A 22,515-nucleotide genomic window follows, 5' to 3' on the forward strand; every position below is an offset into this window, starting at 1 on the left:
TGATGAGATTTCCATATTGTTGGCAGTAAAGTTGTCAACATGCCGTTGACCCGGTTATGACGACCCGTGGGAACGTGTGTAATGTGTAATGACTGTAACACGATAAAATCATTCGGCTGTTTGTTATGGAAAGAAGTCGCTCCTGTAGATTTTGTCATTATTTTTCTTGGGCCAAATTAATTGTCTCCCAAAAATATAAATTTAATTTGGTAGGTGGCCTGCAGCATGTTTTGTGCAACGTGTCCCTGAGCTGAATGTGTCAAGGACCCATGCCTGAAATTGAACAGGAAGTCAGCCATTTTGGTTTTGGGTCTACATTGAACATTAAACTCAGTTAATATCATTCCAAAACTCTGAAACCAGATTCATGTTGGAATACAGAATTTGGTAGAAATGTTCATTTTTCAAAATCTGCAGTCCGTGTTGTAAAAGACACAGGAAGTCCGCCATTTTGTTTTGAAGCGTCCATTTTGGCGTCATTTTGGCCATTAAAAACAAATGTGCCCTAACTTTGATCATTATTACTGTAAATGGCAATCAATCCATATCATGAAGGCACAGTTGGGGGTGCTGTTCCGCACAATCAGTTCCGTGGGAACCAAGAGCGTCAGGTTCGAGTGAGCGTGACAAAGACGTAGCTTTGTATTCACCTGAGAATCCAAACCAACATTTAAAAGTCGCTTCAGGTTATTTTCTCCTTTGCAAGTACCGTAACACAATCGCTCGCTTTGTAGCCAACTCCTGCGGTGGAAAAAACAAAAAAAACAAAAAAAAACGTAGTCTGGAAATTATTCATTGTTATTCATTGTGTCCTGGAGGCAGCAACAGCAGCAGCATGAGAAAATGTTGGATGATTGTCTCCTTTGAGCGGTCACAAGAGCCTGCACTCTTACGTTTACTGTACGGCCCGCTATGCAAATAAAAATATGCAAAAATTCACACATATGCATTATGAAAGGCAAATCCTCAGTAATGTTTATTTGCTTTGGTTTCAAAGAAATCATTAGGTCCGTTATGTTTAGCAAGACCTTTGTAACCTCATGGGATGCATACAAAAAATAATGATGCCTTTTTAATATTATTATAATCTATAAAATGCATACATACATTTACAACTTTGTTCTCATAATATTACAGCTTTATTGTCATAAAATTATGACCATGACAATTACAGCACATTTTTCACCCACTCAAATATACAAATACAAATGAGGCACTGCTCACCCCGCCCCCTTCTTTTGCGGGTGCAAGTTACCATGGCAACCAGAGGCGGGATCTAAGGTGGCCTTATTGTCTTTATTTGATTTGAAGTGTTTTCCTTATTTTTCTTATTAAACTGCAGCTTTTCGCCCTCATAATTGTTTCAAAGTTTATTTTGAGTTTTGTGTTTCCTTTCCTTATTCGACTTTTATCCAAAAGAATATCACAATAATCACTACTCTAAAATTACAAAAAATAATTAAACATCTTTCCTTATAATGATACAACTTCAAAATCAAGGTGTTGTCCATTTAAATTATGGCTGCTTTTTTTTTTTTTGTAAAATTAATAGGGATGTAATGATGTCAATATCGTGATATTGCGATATTAAAACCGCCACAATATATCCTCATCGTCATGTCACAATATTAAAAACAGCAAATCTGTTAAAAAAAAAAAAAAAAAAAAAAAGTCAGGCTGATTTCCATTTGTGCAGTTCTAGCACCCTCTGGTGGCTCGTTTTTTTTTGTAGTGCAGTTTAATTTTCACAAGGCATGTTTTGGCCCTTCTATATTTAAAATCCACGCTAATGGTCAGATGAAGGGGAACGTAATATGGTTTTGAACCGAGTCCATATGTGGAGTAACTCAATGTGTTTCATTTAAGTTTACACGCTGCTGTGAACTACTCTTTTTTTTTTTTTTTCTTTCCCCTTTTCAGTGTGTCTTGAACACTCGTTTGTAGCTCATTGGAAAATTACAGTTAAAAGTAGATGGAGTGTAAAGATTGTGTTGCCGGGATGAGAAGAAGAAAAAAAAAAAAAAAAACGCCACCTATACGTGGCTTTATTTGTGTCAGCCATTCATGTCACATTTTCATCTTTTCTCACATCTTCTTTTGTGAAATCCAAGAAGGAGTTCCGATGTGCTCTGGGTTCCTCGCGGCCTTCCGTCCTTTATGTGAATATCATTTGTCGGGCTCTGAAATTACATAGCAATTTTGTACATCGTCTGCGGTGGTTGCGACATCCACTCCTGTGACAGGCATTCATTTATCCTTCACTCGGCCGCCCCTGCTGGACGGGTCGACCTGCATCCTCGCTCGGGGTGTTCGGAGCACAATGAAAGCGTTGTTTTTTTCAACCGTGCTGCGTTACAACTTGGGTGGTGATTTGATTTCAGAGCTTATGACTGTGATGGTTAGCACGGTTGAATTGGTTCTTGGTTCAAATCTTGGTTATTAGACAGGGATATGATAGTTTTTGAATTTTTCTTTTTTTTTTTCGTTTTGAGTTTTGTATTAAATTTAGTTTTAATTAGTTTTCATGGTGGTTCTGTCAGTTTTTATTAGTTTTAGTTATTTAATAAATGTTTAGTTTTATTTAGTTTTATTTAGTTTCAGTCTTAGTTTTAGTTTTTAGTTTTTTTTTTTTTTAAATGTGTATTACTTGTGCGCAATATTTAAAACCACCATGGTAGTGACTCAACTCAACTCAACTCAACTTTATTTATATAGCACTTTCAAACAGCCTGAGCTGTCACAAAGCGCTTTACAGAAACACAAAAAACAAAAATAACATAAAGCATTAATACCAATACAAGGTCATCTGAATGTGCTTTTGCTAGATGACGTCGTGCTAGTGTGGCACACTTTACACACTTTTTTTTATTCCGGTTCATATCAAAATAAATCTATTTAAAATCATCTCCAAAGGCTCATGCATTAAATTAATTTCCAAAGACTAAAACTAAGGACATTATTGCTGTAATTATAATTAGTTTTGTAAATCTAAAATGTAGTTTCAGTTTTTTTTTTTAAAGCATTTTCGTTTTTATTTTATTTTGTTAACAAAATTTTTGGAGTTTTAGTTTTTTCGTTAGTTTTATTAAACTAAAATAACCTTGAACGGTGGATGAATGGTTAGCACATCCACCTCCCAGTACTGAGGACTCGGGTTCGAGTCCGGGCTCCGGCCTTCCTGGGTGGAGTTTGCATGTTCTCCCCGTGCCCGCGTGGGTTTTCTCCGGGTACTCCGGTCTCCTCCCACATTTCAAAGACATGCATGGCAGGTTAATTGGATGGTTGTTTGTCTCTGTGTGCCCTGTGATTGGCTGGCAACCGGTCCAGGGTGTCCCCCGCCTACTGCCCGGAGCCAACTGGGATAGGCTCCAGCACCCCCGAGACCCTTGTGAGGAGCAAGCGGTTAAGAAAATGGATGGATGGATGGATGGAAAATAACCTTGGTTATAGCTTTCCTTGCAATCACCTTCAGCGATATTCTCATGTTTTAAGTTGGATTGCAAAATTTAATATGACACTCAAGCGGACGCACCTGAATTTGAAAATCCAACTTCACTTACTATATTTGTTGAGTGTCTTTGTGCCAATGTCCCGGTGGGTGAAGACCACTGCTCCACTTATCATTTGGAATTTCTGTGCGGACATGCTTAATCTCCGGCATGCTTTTAATCACATCTGTGCAATCTCCGCCAAAGGCATGACATCATGCAGCTGTCGCTTACGCGGCTGGAATGAGTCCTTGCCAGCAATCAGCTTTTGTCTGCACACTAATATGGTCGCACTTTGACATGAGCAAAACGTTTGTCACCATAACACGCTACATAAGGTACACTTGCACTGTATGTCCTACTCTAACTTTCCTTTTTCACGTGTCGAGTGACCTTTTGGGAATCTCAACATGCTTGAAAACTCGTTATTTTTTTGCAGGTGTGTGGAGCACAATCAGCAAAATACTAAAATGCAAAACCTGCTTGGCCACACTATAGCATGGCATCAAAGTCTGATGACCATTTCAAGAATTAACCATGAAAATACTTGCCTTGGAAAACATGCACGCCCCCTGACGAGGTGTGGAGGAGCCATTTTGAACTTTCACTCCAGTCACCCATGTTGCATCCATGTCCGACAAAAGGTTAAAAGGCAAAACATTCGCAGAGTCTACTTTACACTTCCTCGTTGATGGATGCTCCCCCCTGGGGTGCGCGGCTCCTCCCGCGTCCTCGCATCAGATGGCGCGGGGCCCTCACGTGGACCACATCTGGCCCTCATCAAGCCAGCAGACTAGGAAGGAAGAGGCGTGAAAAAGCCACGTATGGACTGCGGGGGCACGGCGAGGAGGAAATGAAGGCCGCAAAAAGGTGTGAGAGCTGGAGAAGACGCGCTCACCTTGGCTTCATTTGCACGTTCTCTTCAATCAACATGAATGCAATTCATACGTCTGGTCTGGAAATATGGAGAACTATTATGGTGTAATAAGACACGAGGGCTTGAAATAAAGAATGGTGGGGGGAGGGGTTGGACAGCAAAAATATTGTAATATTATAGAATAAAGGCATGTACTATTTTCTTAAAGATTTTTTGAACAAGAGCAACACCTTTTTTTCTCCAGTAATTTAAGGATTTTTTATTTATTTAATTAATTTATTATTTTTTTTATTATTATTTTGTCTTTTTTTTGGGGGGGGGGGGTTTGTCATAAATTGCAACAATAAAACAGTCTTCTTTCAAGAATAATATATATATATATATATATATATATAAAATTCCAAGACCAATTAAATAAAAATATTACAAGAAAAAAAGGCATACTTTTTAAGAAAAAATACTGTACATAATACATACAGAGAACAAAGATGTGATTTTGCTGTTTTTTTTGTTTGTTTTTGTTTTTTAGAAAAAAAAAAAGTTACATTAATACAGCAAAAACTTTTATTTTATGAGAATAAAGTTATTTGTTTGATGAAAAAAAATAATATTGGAACAATTAACCTAAAATTTCTTTTTAAAAACAAATTCACATATTAAGTTTAGAATTGTGCAGATTTTATTAGAAAAAAAAGTGGGGGAAAAAATCAAAGGAATAAAATTTTAAAAATCTTTATAAAAAAAAAAAATCACAATCTACAAGTATTTTTTTATTTATTTTTATTTATTTATTTATTTATTTATTGAACATTCAACATTTTATGAGAATAAATTTCTGGGCTGTGGTAAACAGTGTCTAATTTACATAAGATTGGACCATACCCTCAAATCGGGCTAATTTCATTCATTCCATTTCATTCAGTATTACTACAAATAATACAGTATGTTTTTGATCATCTCTTGTATACTCTCGACGTTCAGCGGTAACTAATTAATTTATTTTCCACTAGATAGCCAAAGGTACGATGTATCCATCATTATTTTAATATATCAACGTTTTGGTGACATTTTAGTTTGGCGGCGTTCCCATCAAGGATGATTGCAAACCCTTCTATAACAAGTCGGAAAAGTTGCTGAATTAGCAAGGCCCTAGCCCCGCCCCCCAGTTGTCATGGTAATGAAACCCATGTGGATATGTCGTGTAACTCTTTATCCTGTGTGTATTTTATCCAAAGAATGTCAAAGACTTTTTATTAAGACATCTGGCAACTGTTTAAAATTGTGGAAAAAAAATAAATACATATGTCTCCTTTCAGTATGTAAGAAAGGTTGACGCAAGCAATTAAATACATTACTCCTTGAAATGTAAACATTTAATCAGTTGAAGTGACCCACTTAAGCGTTTTTGCCGATCCTCGACAGTATACGCCAGCTTTTCTCCAGCTTCCTTTCAGCCATAACAGACCTGAGGGCAAAGTATGCATGAAGCAGGGCTGTTGTTATTGAAGGTTCAGCCTTCTAATGAAACCAGGATGGTGCTGGGCCGGACCGGGATGGTCGCGACCCCTTTTGCAATAATGGTGCACATGCCACTCTGCAGGAGGGTTGCTGAGACTCGCTGTTGATGACAAATCCCAAAATGTGACTTAGGAGAGACAACTTGAATGCATGACAAACCCTGAAGGACCCAGCGGCCATTTTGAGAACACTTCGGGGTTCATACCTTGACGACCTTCTAACTCCAAAGCCAGTTTTCATCAATCAAAACATTTGATACAGTTGAATAGAATATTTCTTTAACTCTTTTGCTGCCACACATTATAAAAAAAAAAACTTTAATATGACAAAGGTTTTGATAATTTACATCATCCTTGAAAACATTCAATTTCATCATGTTTCATTGTAATTTCATATGCAATGAGCCCATTTAAAAAATACAAGATACAATGCTGCCATCTGCTGGCCATAGATAGTGAGTGTTTTTGATTCCACAACTCATTGACCAGGCAGCGCATGCTGCACTTAGAAGGTGATAAAAAAAAAAAAAAATGTAGTTGACATCATTTAACGTTTATGGCGGCATACATCGTGATTTTACTAATCGTTATTAAACGTTTTTGGCGGTCAAAGAGTTAAACAATGAATGATGTCACACAAAAAAAGTATTTCCTGTCATATATGTTTAAGTATTATGAAGGAAAGCTAAAGGTTGTTTTTTAAACAACATGATTGCGTTTGTCAAGACCCCCCTTAAATAAACCATCATTTGAGAAAATGTGACAGTAACGATGTGTCTGTGTGAAAGAAGGCGGAACGTTTACCTTCCGCTTGTATACGGCTCCTCTTTCCTGTTATGGTTTCATCCAAGCACCTATTTTGCCTCACGCGTGAAAACGGGACAGGAAGCCAATGACTGTACTGTGTGCACATCTGGAAAAAGGACACCTGACGACGAGCGCACAGCTGTATTGTGCCTCAAAGTCCATCTGCATTGTTAGTTTTGTGTGTGTATATATAGTATTTTATCCCTATAAAGGACCATTTCACAATGAATTTGTTTCTATTTCAACTCATGAAGTCATTTTCATGAGGCAGATTCTTGTTGTTATGACATAAATCACGTCATCAGCATATTTAAATGACGTCGGGCTGTAAACTGCAAGACCACCAACACGCTTTTCATTACATTCCTGTCTTTTCTTTCGTCAACACGCTCGCTTGTCGGCTGTGCAACATATACACGCGCAGGCGTGTTCGTGCACGTGCCCACAGCCAACAGTACGCACACACGCACGCATGTACACGTTTTTATGTCATCAGGACTAACATGGTGTTTGAAGTTATAGTTTCATTTTGTTATATTATGAGGTCAAAGTTTTATTATAGACACACATTTTTGGAGAAGGAAGTTGCAATGTTACAAGACCAAAAGTTGTTTTTGTTTTTCATTTAAAAAAAAAAAAAAAAAGCATTTATTTCGGGGTGGGGTGTATGGTGGAAAATCAATATTATGAGATTTATTCTTGTTTTTGGAGATTTTTTTTTTTTGTCTCGGAATATTGTAATAATAACACATTTTTCCAGAAAAAATGTTTTATTTAGGTGTACAAAACGGTAAAATTATGAATTTATTTCAGGAAAGACGTTTTATTCTTGTAAATAATATAAGATACAACTTTATTTAAATAAAAAAAAAAAAGCAATATGTTTTGATAAGAAGTTGTATCACAATTTTTTTTAAATTCTCGAGGAAAAAAAAATTAATTTCTGGAGAATGAGAGTCTATAATTTTACAGTGGTAAAATTCTGTATTTCCTTTCAAATAAAAGTTGTATTTTGTGAGAATTTCATTGTGATATGATATGGTGAAGAAAAAAACAGCTTTTAGAATGTAAAAGCGAAAAAAAAAAAAAAGGAGAAAATGTTCTTTTTTCCAAAAAATATATATATTTTAAGGAAAAGCAGTTTTCCTGAGGCAAATGTTTTATTTTTAAAGACAAAAAAGTCAGAATAGTGGATATTAAAAAAAAAAAAAAAAAAAAAAAAAAGGAAAGTTGTTCCTTTTTCTAGAAATAAATATTTGTGACAAAAAATAAACAAAACATTTATTTATTTATTTTGTTAACCCAAGGGGAAAAATTTTTTTCCAAGAAAGATTTTGTATTAACAAACAAAAAAAGAGAAAAGAAACTATATAATGAAATTAAAGTCAAAATCCATTTTTGGAGACGTGACATTATGAGTGTGGTAATTCACCTGTGGGGAGTTGAAATGGAAGCTAATCCACTGTGAAACGGGCCTTGAAAGGGAAAACGTATCCCCCTACACACACAGAAAGATCTGATGTCATCAGTGGGAGGGGCCGAGGGGGCGACATGTTCGCTCAAGTGGCCGTTGACAGCGCTTAAATTCATCGTCCCGCTCATTACTGCGCCCCCATGATGAGGTATCAACAATGTGATTGAAGCTCATAAATAATGCAAGGCGGGCCTGCGTGTCCACATCATAAACGGTATCGTGAGCAGAGAAGTCGGGCCCCTCATGTGGCGCCTTTTTAACTCCCTGAGAAATTTGTGCTCCTTTCCCAGTTTTCCACCACATTCCTCTTCCACACACACACGCCATCGTAATCCGCATCTGAATTGACCCTCCAAACGGCTTACGGCAGCGCAGATGGGCAAAACAGGACGGTGCAGACCTGTGTGGGCACGAAGACCCCAAGCATTCACCCAAAAAAATGTCAAGGGGGATCGAGCATGATGGCTTCACGGATAACTGGGGACCTCACTCAGCGAAAAAGCCAGCGCATCAGTTTTCTGATGTTACAAGAGCAGAAAACTCACATGGTAGTCAGTAAAGTTTAATAATTCATGTTCGCTGCTCTTATTAATCCGTTCACAGCATGAAGCGGTCAGAGAGTGGTCATGGGTTGGAATCTGTCAAGCTCCAGAGGTTTTTCAGCTGGCTTTGCATTTTTCCATACATCCATTTTCTATACTTGCCCTCATTTGAGTTGGATTTGGGTTGGAGCAAATTGTGGCTGGCTTTATGGTGAGGGAAACAGTAGATGACCCTGGACTGATTGGCAGTCCATCAAAGGGGGGTATGAGCGTATGTATGAAGTGCTGCGTCCACAGATGAAATTTCCCGTGTAAAAATAAGGTTTTGTTTTTTTGTTTTTCATTGGCTCTTCAATTTGGTGGGCAAAATTTTTTTTCATAAAAAGTAGAGTTGTCAAACGATTAAATTTTTTAATCAGATTAGTCACATCTTGGAATTTTGATTAATCATGATTAATCACTGACTTCAAAATGCTTTTTTGCCGAACATATTTTGCCCGCTAAATTTGAAGCGCATCTGTTATGTGTTAATTTTTTCGACATTTAATGTTACGAGGATGTCTTCAAAAATTTATATTCACTGCACACGCTCATCCTGCTTTTTCTAATCAATTAATTATTTGCATATTTTAAAATGGGAAAAAATGACCTACGGCATATGTAAACATTTATTAAATGCTTTACTTGAATTCATGTAGTTATGTTTATTGCTTTAACGTAACCATCTGCTGTCGGCTAAAAAGGATCATCTGCGGTCGAAATAGTGTGATTAATCTGTGGTAATACAATGATTAATGCGATAATTTTTTGTGATTAATTAATTAGTTAACGCTTTAACTTTGACAGCACTAATAAAAAGCCTTTTTGAGTGATTAATCATGATTAATCAAAAATTCTAAGATGTGATTCATCCATCCATCCATTTTCTTGACCGCTTATTCCTCACAAGGGTGGCGGGGGGTGCTGGCGCCTATCCCAGCTGGCTCTGGGCAGTAGGCGGGGGACACCCTGGACCGGTTGCCAGCCAATCGCAGGGCACACAGAGACGAACAACCATCCACACGCACAAGCACAATTCAGAGCGCCCAATTAAACTGCCATGCATGTCTTTGGAATGTGGGAGGAGCCCGGAGTACCCGGAGAAGACCCACGCGGGCACAGGGAGAACATTGCAAACTCCACCCAGGAAGGCTGGAGCCTGGACTCGAACCCGAGTCCTCAGAACTGGGAGGCGGACGTGCCAACCAGTCAACCACCGCTCCGCCGTGATTCATCTGATATAAAAAATAAAAATAAAAAAAAGGAATTGTTTCACAGCTCTAGTTCCTCCTTACAGTAGCTAAAAGGAACCATTGTCCCAAAGTGTCCCTCATTAGCAGAGCAGCGATGAGTGAAAGTGAGTGAAAGCTGTGGTTGGGGGTTCACCCCAGGGCCCCATGAAGAGTGAGCATGCCAGTGGGTTTATCTGGGCATCAGGAGGGGGCAGTGCACTTGAAAGATCACTGGAAATGGCGAGCCCAAACAACCTCTCCCGCGGCCCTTTTAGTCTAGATCAGGTGTCAACACTGCATGCCGGGGTTTATATAGCACCAAGCAACAAGTTGTGAGGAAATCGGAGCCCCCCCAGAAGCAGCGGGTTGGCTTTCCTCAACACTCTGGCAGCCTCCGTGGCTGGACACCAAGCCCCGGTATCCCCACTACTTAGGGTGTGTGTTACCTCTTCTACAGCGCTAAAGCATCCCTCCGTCACCTCTTGGCCCCCGTGTGAAGTCTGTCCAGCTGCTCTCCGGTTTCACAGGCGCCGCCGCCAGAGTCCTCTGACGACAGCCCCCGGAAGGATTGCCTGACGTCAACGTTTGCTGGAATGGCAAGAAAGACAAGAGGACTAGATTGGAACTTCTAAGAGGACGCCGCCGCCTCTGACATTCTGCATGTCGAGCAATCTGAGTGCTGAAGGAAGAGTACGTTTCACTACTGGCATTGGTTCTGACTACCTCCTACCAGTCTAAGTGAGAAGTCCATACACAAGGGTCTTAATATTATCATACAGAATTTGTCCTCAAGTGGTATCCTGGATGGCCTACTATACATCTCATTAGTACTACCTTATGAGAAGCACTTAAGAGAAAACCAAGAAACCAACAAACAAACATTCAAGATGTCTATGGGGTTTTTAACCATAGCAACAGATGCTAGCGCTGATGCTAACGTGGGACAAGCGTGACTACGTCAAGATGATAACCGCCACCCTAGCGTGTCGTCGCCTCTCTTTTGACTGGTACGTCTGCGGTTGGATTCCACCCAACTAGCTGGCAGATAAGAACTCTGAGCACATCAAAACAAAACCTGGATCAGATCTTCCTCTTCAGTCTATCAGCTTTAACAGAATAGCCGCAGATAAGGAACCATCCCTCAAGCAACGAAACGAGTTGTCTGTCCATCCTGTTGTCTTTCGGGCTCCAAGCTCAGCGCGGGAGCGGTTGTTTGTGTGCATGTGGCCAACAATTGGCTGGAATCCAGTGGTAGAAAATGGATGCACATGTTCTTCAGGTACTGCGGCTTCCTCATTGGCTAGTTCATTTGAAGACTCTTAACCTTCTAAAGGTGTGCAGATAATATTGAACGGTTGTTTGTCTAGATGTGCCCTAATTGGCTGGTAATTGGTCACAGGTGTTCCAAAACATGGAAAAACAGTGAAATTGTGGTTAGTTGAGAGGTATTGGGTTTGAATCTCGGCCCAGGCCTACCTTTATGTAGCTTGGGTGGGTTTTCTCTGGGTAGTACGGCTTCCGTCCAGGTTATACCCCGCTTAGACTCTAATTCGCCTGTGATCCTAAACAGTAGAAGTCGAAGAAATTGGATGGATTGTTGGGTGGAAGGATATGCTGTGAGAGGTTGGATCAGATTGTAGCTCATGAGCTGGACATGTGTTAGAAAAGGAATGAATGAAAAAACAAATGGTGGAGTATCGATTGTACTGTATTATTAACTCATTCACTCCCAGCCATTTTCACAGAAGCAATTCCGTTCGCTCCCGGCTGTTTTACTGGATTTTGACTGATTTTGCAAGGCCCACAGAATATTGTGTTCAATTGCATGGAAGCATGGAACCTACCAAAAGAAAGATTAAAGTCTTTTCTTTCATCAGGAAAAAAAGTATGTTTCTATCTGTTTCCGTTTTGCAGCAATTAGCATTAGAAAAGAGCTAAGTTTCATCAGTTTTCACAAATCGATTTAAAATTGTAATTTAGCTTTTTTTTTCTACATGGCCCTGGTTGATCTCCTTTGTTCTGCTGCCACCTGCTGGCCGTCTGTGTAATAACTACCATTTCTGCAACCGTTCTTTGCAGCTGAGAGGCTGCATCAAAGCCTGATGTATGCTCTAGCATAAAAACAAAACAAAAAAACGTATAAATACGTCTTTGGGACACTTACAACATTAAAAAAACGTATTTACACGTTATTGGGAGCAAATGAGTTAAAGATAGTTCAAGGTACAATCACAACAGGATGTGATGCGCTATTGTAAGGTACAACATACTTTCAACCTGCTTCTTTCGGCTCACTCGTAACCCAAACAGGGGCAAAAAATGGATGAATGGAAAATACTTCCTGATATTACTTTATGCTAAAGTTTGAGTGTGAAGCTAACCTCTCAAACTTTCACAAATACAAGAAGAAGCATATCAACATCCCATCATCCATCAGCATGAAAAGGGCTTTGCGTGAAACGAAATCTGGGTGCTTCCAATGCTATCCAGGAGATCTAACGCAAATACCCCCATCCCCTCCGTGGAACAACAAAGGAATGCTCCGCCGATTATCTCCATTCCGTGCCTCGGCCTTGGAGGAAGCAAGGAGGCGGCGGGTTTTATGAGTGAGTGGAGAGCTTCAGGAGCATCCTTAGACTATATTCATTGGGGGGGCAGGAGAGGACGGGTAAGTCTTGTTTGAAGTGGAAGATAAGGGACGATAAGTATGATGAGAAAGAACGAGAGTCCAGCGACACCCGTAAAGCAGATAGCGTGCAAAGACCCGAGGCCATGACATCATGATGGATAGTGGCTGCATCCACAAATGATGACTCGAGATAAAGTCAGTTGTGTTCTATTGTACGTGTTCCCGCTTTAGGACAAATGGGACAGGCCAGGAAACAACCAGGCACTATTTACTGTTCCCGAAATTTAGACGCTGACGATCATTCAGTAAAAGACAATCCATAATGATGGAAGATGATGGGACAATGGTGTCTTGATTCCCAGGTAATCGTTTGTTGATCCCCTAAAAGAAGTCCGCTGTAGTGTAGGCAATGTGGGTTCAGATCCCAATCAATGACGACCAGCCCAGGATTCAGTTTGTCTGGGATAGGGTCCAGTTTGCCATAATCTAACAAGCTGTGTGGCATAGAAAACGGATCGACGGATGGTTCCCCAGAATCGACAACAGATTGTTTGGTGGTTAAAGAAAGAAAACTGATCGTGTTTTTAAACAGACAGAAATTAGCAGTCTTGTGGTACAGTTAAACCCATGAACGGTCAATGATACTCGAGACGGACAAAATTGGACAACAAGTTCAGGCAGCAGGGAAACATTTTGTGCGCATGCAGGCCTGCGGGACTCAAGTGCAGGTCCGTGCCAGATCTAGGCTCACAACAAGCCTAAGAACCATCCATCCATTTTCTGAACCGCCTGCTCCTCACAAGGGTCGCGGGGGGTGGTGGAGCCTATCCCAGCTGGCTTAGGGCACTAGGCGGGTTACACCCTGAACTGGTTGCCAGCCAATCGCAGAAAGTGTAAGATATTTCAGAAAAAAAGAGAGCGAGATTGCACTGGTCGGTCAATGTCTAGGAACAAAAATTCTAACATGCTAGTGTCCTAGATGCCAGATCGGCAGTTTTTGATGATTTCACACTCCACAAGCTAACGACATTTGTTTCACCTCATAACTCAAACGATAGTGACCGTTTGTCTGTGATGTGTCAGTCGGGTCCAAATCAGGCTACAATGGTGTAGTCTGAGCTCAGAATTAGAGAAGCCTTTTAGAGTCTTTTGTGACTGGCTTTGGTATCATTTATTAATTAAGACATTCTGCTGTCAAAAACAAAAACAAAGACATTAAAAAAAAATGTGCAGAGTTACAACAATGGCATACAGTCTGCCAGCAATAATAAATTCAGTTTAGGAATAAAGAAGACCTCATGCAACTTGTGCCTAGAGACTCGAGACAAGACCCTCTGGAGACATAGAAAAACCACAACATACATGAAGTATAGTTCACAATGCTGAAACGCATTAAAAAGCAATCAAAACAGCGCAGTACTTTCTCAACAAATGAATGGCAAACAATCGTGGCACATCGACAGCCTCGGCTCAGGTTTGCAGCCAACACGGGCTCAGTACAAATCCACACGGCACAATGCCAAAACATTAGCCTTCAAATGTTTGTCCCGTCGGTTTAATCAGTATGTTGAAGTGACAGGGACAGACAGAGGACACAATGACAGTGGCGAATCAATCGTTTCAGTTCCAAATGTTTTCTTTCGCAAGGACATTGTGCAACGTTGTCATACTGGCTGACACAATAGCCAAACGGACGAGTCGTGCGAGCGTGCGTATTTACCGGCTTCTTGTTCTCGTTGCGTTGCATGCCTGGCACTCCAAATATCTGTCTGCTTTGGCTGTTGTTTCTCTGCAGCCTCACGCTCGGCAGATAAGGACGGCAGAGGAATCAAGATAACGGCCAGGTCCCAGACATAATCCGCAGCAGAGCCGACATGGTGAGCGCCTCATTCCAGCCCTGATTTAGTGACTCTGACACTACGTAATTACCCCGTAGGAAGCAGATCATCGCAATCTATAGCAATGAGCAATTAGATTGGACATGAGCTAAGGGCTCCCCTGGGGTGCCAATTTGAAGGATAGCACGGAAGCTTTCTTGAATGTTTTCATTCTTATACAGTAAACCCCGTGGGGGTTACGGTCGGTCCCGCTTGGCTCTGCCATGAATGGCGAAGAACTGCAAATAATTGTCCTCCCACCCCCATTCAATGTTTTATAATTCCCTATATTAAAATATGAACTCTTATACGCTCTATTTGTATGTCTTGCTTCACCATTACCACAGTTGCTTGAAGGGTTGTAATTATCAAAATATCAGTGTTAATTTCTGTTAGCCCTTCTATAGTGTTTCACTTTATATGTTAGCATTAAGGTAACTTTGTTCTGTTGTGAAGTTTAAAAGTAAAATCAAAGAAAATATCTTTAAAATGTCAAAATAAGGATACAGGATTTAGAGTAACGGTTATCGACATATCAGTGCTAATTTCTGTTAGCCTGTCTATGGTATTTCACATTATATGCTAGCATTAAGCTAACCTTTGTCAGTTTTGAAGTTTAAAAATGAAATTCAAAGAAAATATTTATAAACTGTGAAAATAAGGATACGGGACTTAGGGTAACAGTTATCGACATATCAGTGCTAATTTCTGTTAGCCTGTCTATGGTATCTCACACTATATGCTAGCATTAAGCTAACCTTTATTGGTTTTGAAGTTTAGAAATCAAATAAAGTGTTTTTAAAATGTTAAAATCAAGATAAGGCCATATTTAATTTATTTTGGTCTGTGAATTATACATGTATATACTGTATAGATCATTATTTAATAACATTGATCCAGGAAATTTTTCGGTGTAGAAGAAGCAAACATAACGGGACGGGTAGCAGTCGTTGCCACCTTTCCACACAACGTAAATGCTAACATTGCCTGTACTATTCAATTCACCATTATTCTTTCTTCCAAATTCAGCACATTTTGAGTACCGTATTTTTGTTTGTCTGTTTGTAACCTTCATGTTGTGTTTTTCTGACCTACTACAGCTGCATTTTTTTCTTCCTTCGTGTCAGTACCACCCGCTGTCCCGTCTACTAATTCCTGACCTCTTGCTGTCTCATCCGTGGCGTCCTCTGACTCCAAGAGCCTTTTACCTGTCCAAGAAACAGAGATAACCCAATAAGTGTGCTTACCTCCCTGGTCAGAGGTCAGACATTCAACAACAAGCCATGCAGCATATTCATGTGTTATTTTGCATTGAAATTAAAATGACTAGTGAATTAGTGATATACATGTCTTAATAATGGTAATGTATCAGTATGTTGTATCTTGACTTGAATTTGATTGTCCTTGATAATTTTCCACATTCACAACTATGAAACATTTTGTCTTTAACTCATTGACCCCCATTCACTCCCGGCTGTTTTACTGGATTTTGACTGATTTTGCAAGGCCCACATATTATTGTGTTCTATTTGTTAGAAAAACATGGAACCTACCAAAAGAGAGATTAGCATCTCTTCTTTCATTAGGAAAAAAAGTATAATTCTATCTATCTGTTTTGCAGCGATTAGCATTGGAATTTCATCATGATTAAAAAATCTGTTTAAAACAGTGGGGAAAAGAGTTGTTTGCAACATGGCCAATTGATTCAAGCATTCTCTTCAGTTCAGAGGGGCTGCATCAAGGCCTTCGGTATGCTCTAGCATAAAAAAAACACACACACATACAAAAACGTATAAATACGTCTTTTGGGAGCAAATGAGTTAGCCTTTTATTTATGTTGATGATGGACTATTCACATGCACCACAGGGGAACCAACTTTCTACACAACATAAGTAAGTAATTAAAAGGGTGCACCAAGATGACTGTCGGCATTTAATGTAATATAGTCTTAATGTCATTTTGCAAATAGTACGTCAAGGTTCAGTAAATTATGGCAGTCATTCAAGAGTGCCTGAAAGCAAAGCAGAGGTCTGCTAAAATCAGCCTTACGTAATTGTACTCCGACACGAGCAAAACAATCATGTGGAAGCGCGGCAAGGGGATCGGGGGGTCGCAGGTCAAGAGAGACGTGTTATTCATTTTGGAGAGAAGGCTCCAGGGTCTTCCAAGCAGCTTTTTTTTTTTTTTTTTTTTTCCGGAAAAGTAAAACAAGATGATACATGACCTGACATGACAGATTTGGCTGTTTTTTTTGTCTTTTCACAGTAGAATTCTCCAAGGCTAGATTTACACTGCATGGTTCAAGTGAAACAATTACTTTGTTTTGCTTTCAAGTGACACTATTGGGATATATTTAGACTATTGGCAAACTGATAAGTCAAAAAAGTCTTCAAAATTGTACCCAACTATCGGTTAAGTAAAAAAAAAAAAACATTCAGGTAAACATGATCTTCTATTAGGGATGTAACAATATCCAAACATCACGATACGATATTATCACGATATGAAGGTCACGATACAATAATTATCAGTTGGTGATATTTGAAAAAGGTCACAATAACTTAAAAAAAAAAAAAGGAAAAAAAAGCTCATACTAAAAAAAGCACAATATTGTGTCTTTGTACATAACAGCATATAAACCACATACAATCTCTAATAACAATATTGAGGCACTTATTTGCTAATGCTAGCACACGTTGATCGCTTCGCAAGCAAATTAGGTTCCCTTACATCTGACAATTAGCATAGATTTTAAACATAGAAGGCCAAAACATCACTAATTAAAATTAAATTGCACTAATAAACTAGCCACTAGAGGGTGCTAGAACTGCACACATGGAAATCAACCTGACTTTTTTTTTAACAGGTGTGTTCCTTTTAAATATTGTGAACATGACGACGACGATATTGTGGCCGTTTTAACATCACGATATCACGATATTGCCCATATCGTTACTTCCCTATCTTCTATATAAGCCAACGATGACGCCACGACAGCTGTCCCTGTTATTCTTTCAGCTCGCAAGCCACTGCGTGAAAGGGACTCGGACCAGAGAGCATGCCAAGGGTATGTGAAGGGCTGTGTAATTAGAGACCCTCAGTGTGAGGTGAGGTGGTAGTGGTGGTGGGGTTGGTCATATTCTTGGGCTGTAAACACCTCAGAAGAATAACCCGCCAAGCACCATCTTATCGTTCTGATTCTAGCTAGTGTGTTAAAGGTACCCCAGAAACCAACTACATCCGTTTTTCCTGTTTATCCCAACGCTCTCATTGGACATTTTACTGCGTGTGTGTGTGGGGGGTCCCGGGTGCACAGAGGTTGATTAATCCTGACACTGGATGACAGTTCTCCAGCTGCCGTGATGTATTTTACCACACATGTTCAGTGGGGGACCTTGGAGAGCATTTAAAGCGCTCACCTTTCTGCTGTCGAGCGCACCCCCTTTTTAGCTTGACGGCTGTGAAACCGGCCCCCGTCTCTGCCCATTAGTCGTCAGGACGCCGCAAAACGGATTGGACCGGGCCTCCGCTAATAAAAGGATGGCCCAAAAGAGAGGTGGCGTTTATCTACAGAAGCAAGCGGGGCGTTAAACTGTGATACTGACAGTGGCTTGAAAGTAGGGATGTAACGATATCGTCACGATACGATATTATCATGATATGAAGCTCACGATACGATGATTATCATGACATTGTGGGGAGGTTCGTGATATTTAAAAAAGGTCACAGTAGTGTAAAAAAATGTGCTCATACAAAAAAAAAAAAAGTACAATATTGTGCTTTTGTATATAACATCAATGTTATGTTATTATGTTTTATTATTATTATTTTTATTATGTTATTATATTTTTTTGTTAACGCATGTACACATTGAGACATTGAGTTCCTCCACATAATAACTTGCTGCACAGGCATATTATGTTCCCCTTCATCTGACAATTAGTGGAGATTTTAAACATAGAAGGGCCAAAACATGCCTTGTGAAACTTGCACACACAAAAAATCTAGCCACCAGAGGGTGCTAGAACTGCACAAATGGAAATCAACCCGACTTTTTTAACAGATGTGTTGCATTTAAATATCGTGAACATGACGACGACGATATTGTGGTAGTTTTAACATCACGATATCACGATATCGTTACATCCCTACTTGAAAAAATGTCTATAAAGTTCTCTCACAGGAAATTACATGTGATTTAGTACAAAATATCATGCACCGCAACTAAAAGAAAAAGCAGTCTCAAACATGATATAAAATGTCATATATAATACTAATCGGCAAGCATGATTAAAAATAGTAATAAGAAAATAATAAAAAGTGTAGTGTAACCCACTAACTGCTTTGGAAAGTGAATCAAGTGTATCGTATTTTTAATGGCACATTTCGTACAAGTTCACGAGTACTTGCTGGTGAGTGACAAACTAAGCAGAGAGTGAAAATGCATGACGTAACGCACCACAAGTGAGATTTACGATCCAGGGCGAGTGCAGCGTTGCAGATGTGGAGGGACAGCTTCTGTAATTAGGGAACGTGCTGTGACTTGGTGGCGGCATAAGGAAAAATACGTCTGTAACTGGGAAAACCTAGCTTTGCTATCATTTTACATAATAAAGTACAAACACTGGTAAGAACCTGCTGTCGTGTCATGAACATGCAAGATATAGTGAAAACATTTTGGGAGCAAACTCCATTAAAAAATATATATATAAAAAAAACAATCCCATGTGATCAACCTGTCTGTGTTGGAAAATCTGCCCGGGATTATGCGACGCTAGGAACAGCAAATAACACGGCGTGCTGTTGACAGCCCCGTTAAGCTTTCTACATCTCCTTACGTGGCTTGTAGATGGATGGCCGTAAGTATCGCACGCGAAGCGCCAGTCGCTCACGTTCGCCGCTCGCGGGCTGGAGAGAATTAAGGAGAGAAGTCGTCGGCAAACATGACAATCTGGCACGCGCAGCTTTCGCACCGCTGCGCGTTTTAAACTGGAAACAGGTTTCATACGCTGCTCGTTCACTTCGTTGGCACTGACATTGTAAAACAGTAAATAGGCTACTTGCAATCGTTAAGGTTTCCATTTAGAGTTCCATTTCCATTTCGTTTAAGACTTTACATATGGAAATAATCAGAACCAATGTTATCCTCGACTTGGATACATAAGGCTGTTTGTCAGTGACTGTACAAAGCATTGTATTGTACCACAACATATTATACTACAATATACCAAGTGCATATCACTTTAGATCTTCTATCACATCATATGTCAAGTGTCAATAAACATTGTAATCAAAAGTCTTATTAAAGTAGCAGAATATAACATAAAACATACACAAAGAATCATAACGAAGCATTGTAAAGCAAAATTTCTACATAAAGTATAGCAAAGTATAGCTAGCAAGTTAGCTAGCTACTCCGGGTGTAGGGCTAGCCTGCTAGCTTCTCCACAGTAACCAGCAGCATGGATGATTTTGACAACTCACACGTTTCATTGTAAATGTTAATTTGAATGAACATTGAAAGTCACCTCCAGTGAATACGATACAAAACATTTGGAAACTGGCCACGCCCATATCAATACATAAACCGTGTTGTTTGTTTGTTGTTTGCTTGTTAGCGAACAAATGCTAATAGCGGTCCATTGAGCTATATTGTGACCAGTTATCCGCTAAACTCCGAGATAGTTGTTTAGCCAACTAGTTTGAGTGTCTCTCTCACCACATTAAAAATGTAATTCTGCGAAATAATCCACATTTTTTTCCTAACTAGTTAAGGTCACATTTTTTTGTGATCATGAATACGTAACACCAGTACATACTCCCAAGCCTGAACACAGCCTTAAAATGATGTACTCTTATTTATTTATTTTTTTCACGGTCGACTTACGTTTTTTTGCATTTCACAATAAGTCAAATAGCAGATGTGATGTGGCCGAGGTCAATCATCAGCTGTTGCTCGTAAGCCTCGGCAGTCCACCTGACGCTTTACCACTATTGTTGCCGGCTGCACACCGCACAACACGCCTGACACGAACTGACCCATGGTAGAAAATATACTGGCCGTGTTTTAGTGGGAATATGGCTAAATTAATGTCACATATCACGTGGAATGTGGCGCTCGGGCCGTGCCTTTCCCAGCCCTGGTTTAAGAGATGGAATTCCATGCGCAGTGGTCACAGTTGACCCGCACGGTCCGCACGCATCGCCGCCGCCTGTAGGCCACACACTCCTCAACAGATGGACTTCCTTTTGGGTGCAAAAGGCCACAAAGTTTATGGAGCACAAATCCTCCGGGTGTCTGACTGGGAAGAGGAAGTTCACCACACACATACACACACATGCTAACTAACAGGACGTTTCCGGTGACTGTGACCACTGCAACGAGCGTGGGCTCCGTCAGCCCGTTTGCAGTGCTTCGCAGATGGCGGAGCTCATGTTGACTGCGCGTCTCGGAGATCTTTGATGACTCGACCTGGTTCCGGAGCTGGAAGGGAGGTGTGTAGATGGAGAAAACAGCTTCGCTGACAACGTGCAGCTGAGGGGATTTGCATCAACAGCTAATTAAAATGTGCGAGCGCTCTAACACCAAGCTTAATTTGCCGCCCGGTGACCAGGGTGAGTTGTTTCTGGTCCAAGAGCGATCAGGAATTGTTTTTCTCCAGTGTAATAATAATAATAATAATAATAATAATAATAATAATTATTATTATTATTATTATTATTATTATTATTACGGATGGGAGAGTACCGATACCAGGTATTGGTATCGGGCCGATACCAGCCTTTTTTCAAGTACTCGAGTACTCGTGACGCAGAAGAGTACAAGCGACCAATGGCAGAGGGGGAACTAACTGGCACGAGCTTGCAGCAGTTTTTCACCAAAACTTCACCGGTTTGGAAATACTTCAAAATTGTGAATATTAAACTAAAAGAGCATTTTTGTGTCTTATTTTGAGCGTTAAGACTATTGAAGAGTGACTGTGCTGTTTTTTGTTTTGATTTTTGTCAAAATTAAAGGAAATATATTTGTTTAAGAATATCTTTTAGTGATTTTTTTTATTTGTCAAAATGTACTACTGGTATCGGCAGTTGGTATCGGTATCGGTGAGTACTGAGGGTCTGAGTATCGGTATCGGTCTGGAAAAAAAAGTGGTATCGAACATCCCTAATAATAATAATAAATTGGTCATTAATCTGTACGAGTGAAATAAAAAATATAAATAAATACATAAATAATAATCATCATCATCATCATCGGCATCATTTTTGTTTCACATTTTAACAAGCAATTTCTCTGTTGAGGTCAAGTTCTCCTGCAAAAGGTCTTGAAAAGCTTGCCAATGCATTTTTTTCTGTCAAAGATAACCCGTCCAGGCCCCGAAGAAGCAAAGCAGCCCTATACCATGATGCCCCCTCCACCGTACTTTTTTTAAATGTTTTTATTTTTATGATGGTTGTGTGTTGTGTCAAACCAGCAATGAAACCATATTGAAGACTGTTCAGGTTTTTGTTTTTTTTTGTCACCTAAGCAGCATTGACGGCGAAATGTAGGCTGGTTTGTAGGAGAGGATTGCGGGAACAAAACAGACACATGTTCATCTCATGCATCTCGGGTCCATAAGGAGAACAGTTATGATGATGAAGTGTTGGGGGATCGATTGTGCAAGTTCTGGCTGGAAATGATCACGTGGGCCTTGCAATGCAACCACAGTAGGAGTCAATGTAATTCTACACCAAACTTTTAAAAAAGACATTATAATGCAGCAGTTTATAGTTGAACTAAAATCAAATAATACAAATAATAAATGTGCCTTTTCTGCATCGTCTGGCGCTTTGATTCAATTTGATTTTTGTCTTTAACCACCAGTAAACAACCATTAAATATTTTCTCTGCCAAATTTTATGCTAATAGTAGAGCTAATTTAAATAACACCACAGCCCCTCCCCACTTATTTTCCTCCAGCCATGATCAGCTAGGCTAGGTGAAGATCCTGATCCCCTTTCGAGTGACTGCACTATCTGAAGCAGAGGC

At 39.8% G+C, this 22,515-nt stretch overlaps 2 long non-coding RNA genes across 3 annotated transcripts; one reads left to right on the forward strand and one right to left on the reverse strand.

Annotated features, from left to right (window-relative positions):
* Positions 1-1,024: 1,024 nt before the first annotated feature.
* On the reverse strand, positions 1,025-14,614 carry LOC144023276 (uncharacterized). Of its 2 annotated transcripts, XR_013284519.1 has the most exons (4): positions 14,326-14,614; positions 11,453-11,538; positions 10,423-10,564; positions 1,025-2,180 (listed from the first exon to the last, which is right to left on the reverse strand). It is a non-coding gene; the product is annotated as an uncharacterized LOC144023276 (long non-coding RNA). The 2 variants fall into 2 exon arrangements; XR_013284518.1 differs by lacking the exon at positions 11,453-11,538.
* Positions 13,786-15,823, forward strand: LOC144023275 (uncharacterized). The gene is made up of 3 exons (XR_013284517.1): positions 13,786-14,313; positions 14,401-14,482; positions 15,583-15,823. It is a non-coding gene; the product is annotated as an uncharacterized LOC144023275 (long non-coding RNA).
* The last annotated feature ends 6,692 nt before the right edge of the window (positions 15,824-22,515 follow it).

Source organism: Festucalex cinctus, chromosome 8 (genome assembly GCF_051991245.1).
Source record: "Festucalex cinctus isolate MCC-2025b chromosome 8, RoL_Fcin_1.0, whole genome shotgun sequence".
Classification (NCBI taxonomy): Eukaryota; Metazoa; Chordata; class Actinopteri; order Syngnathiformes; family Syngnathidae; genus Festucalex; species Festucalex cinctus.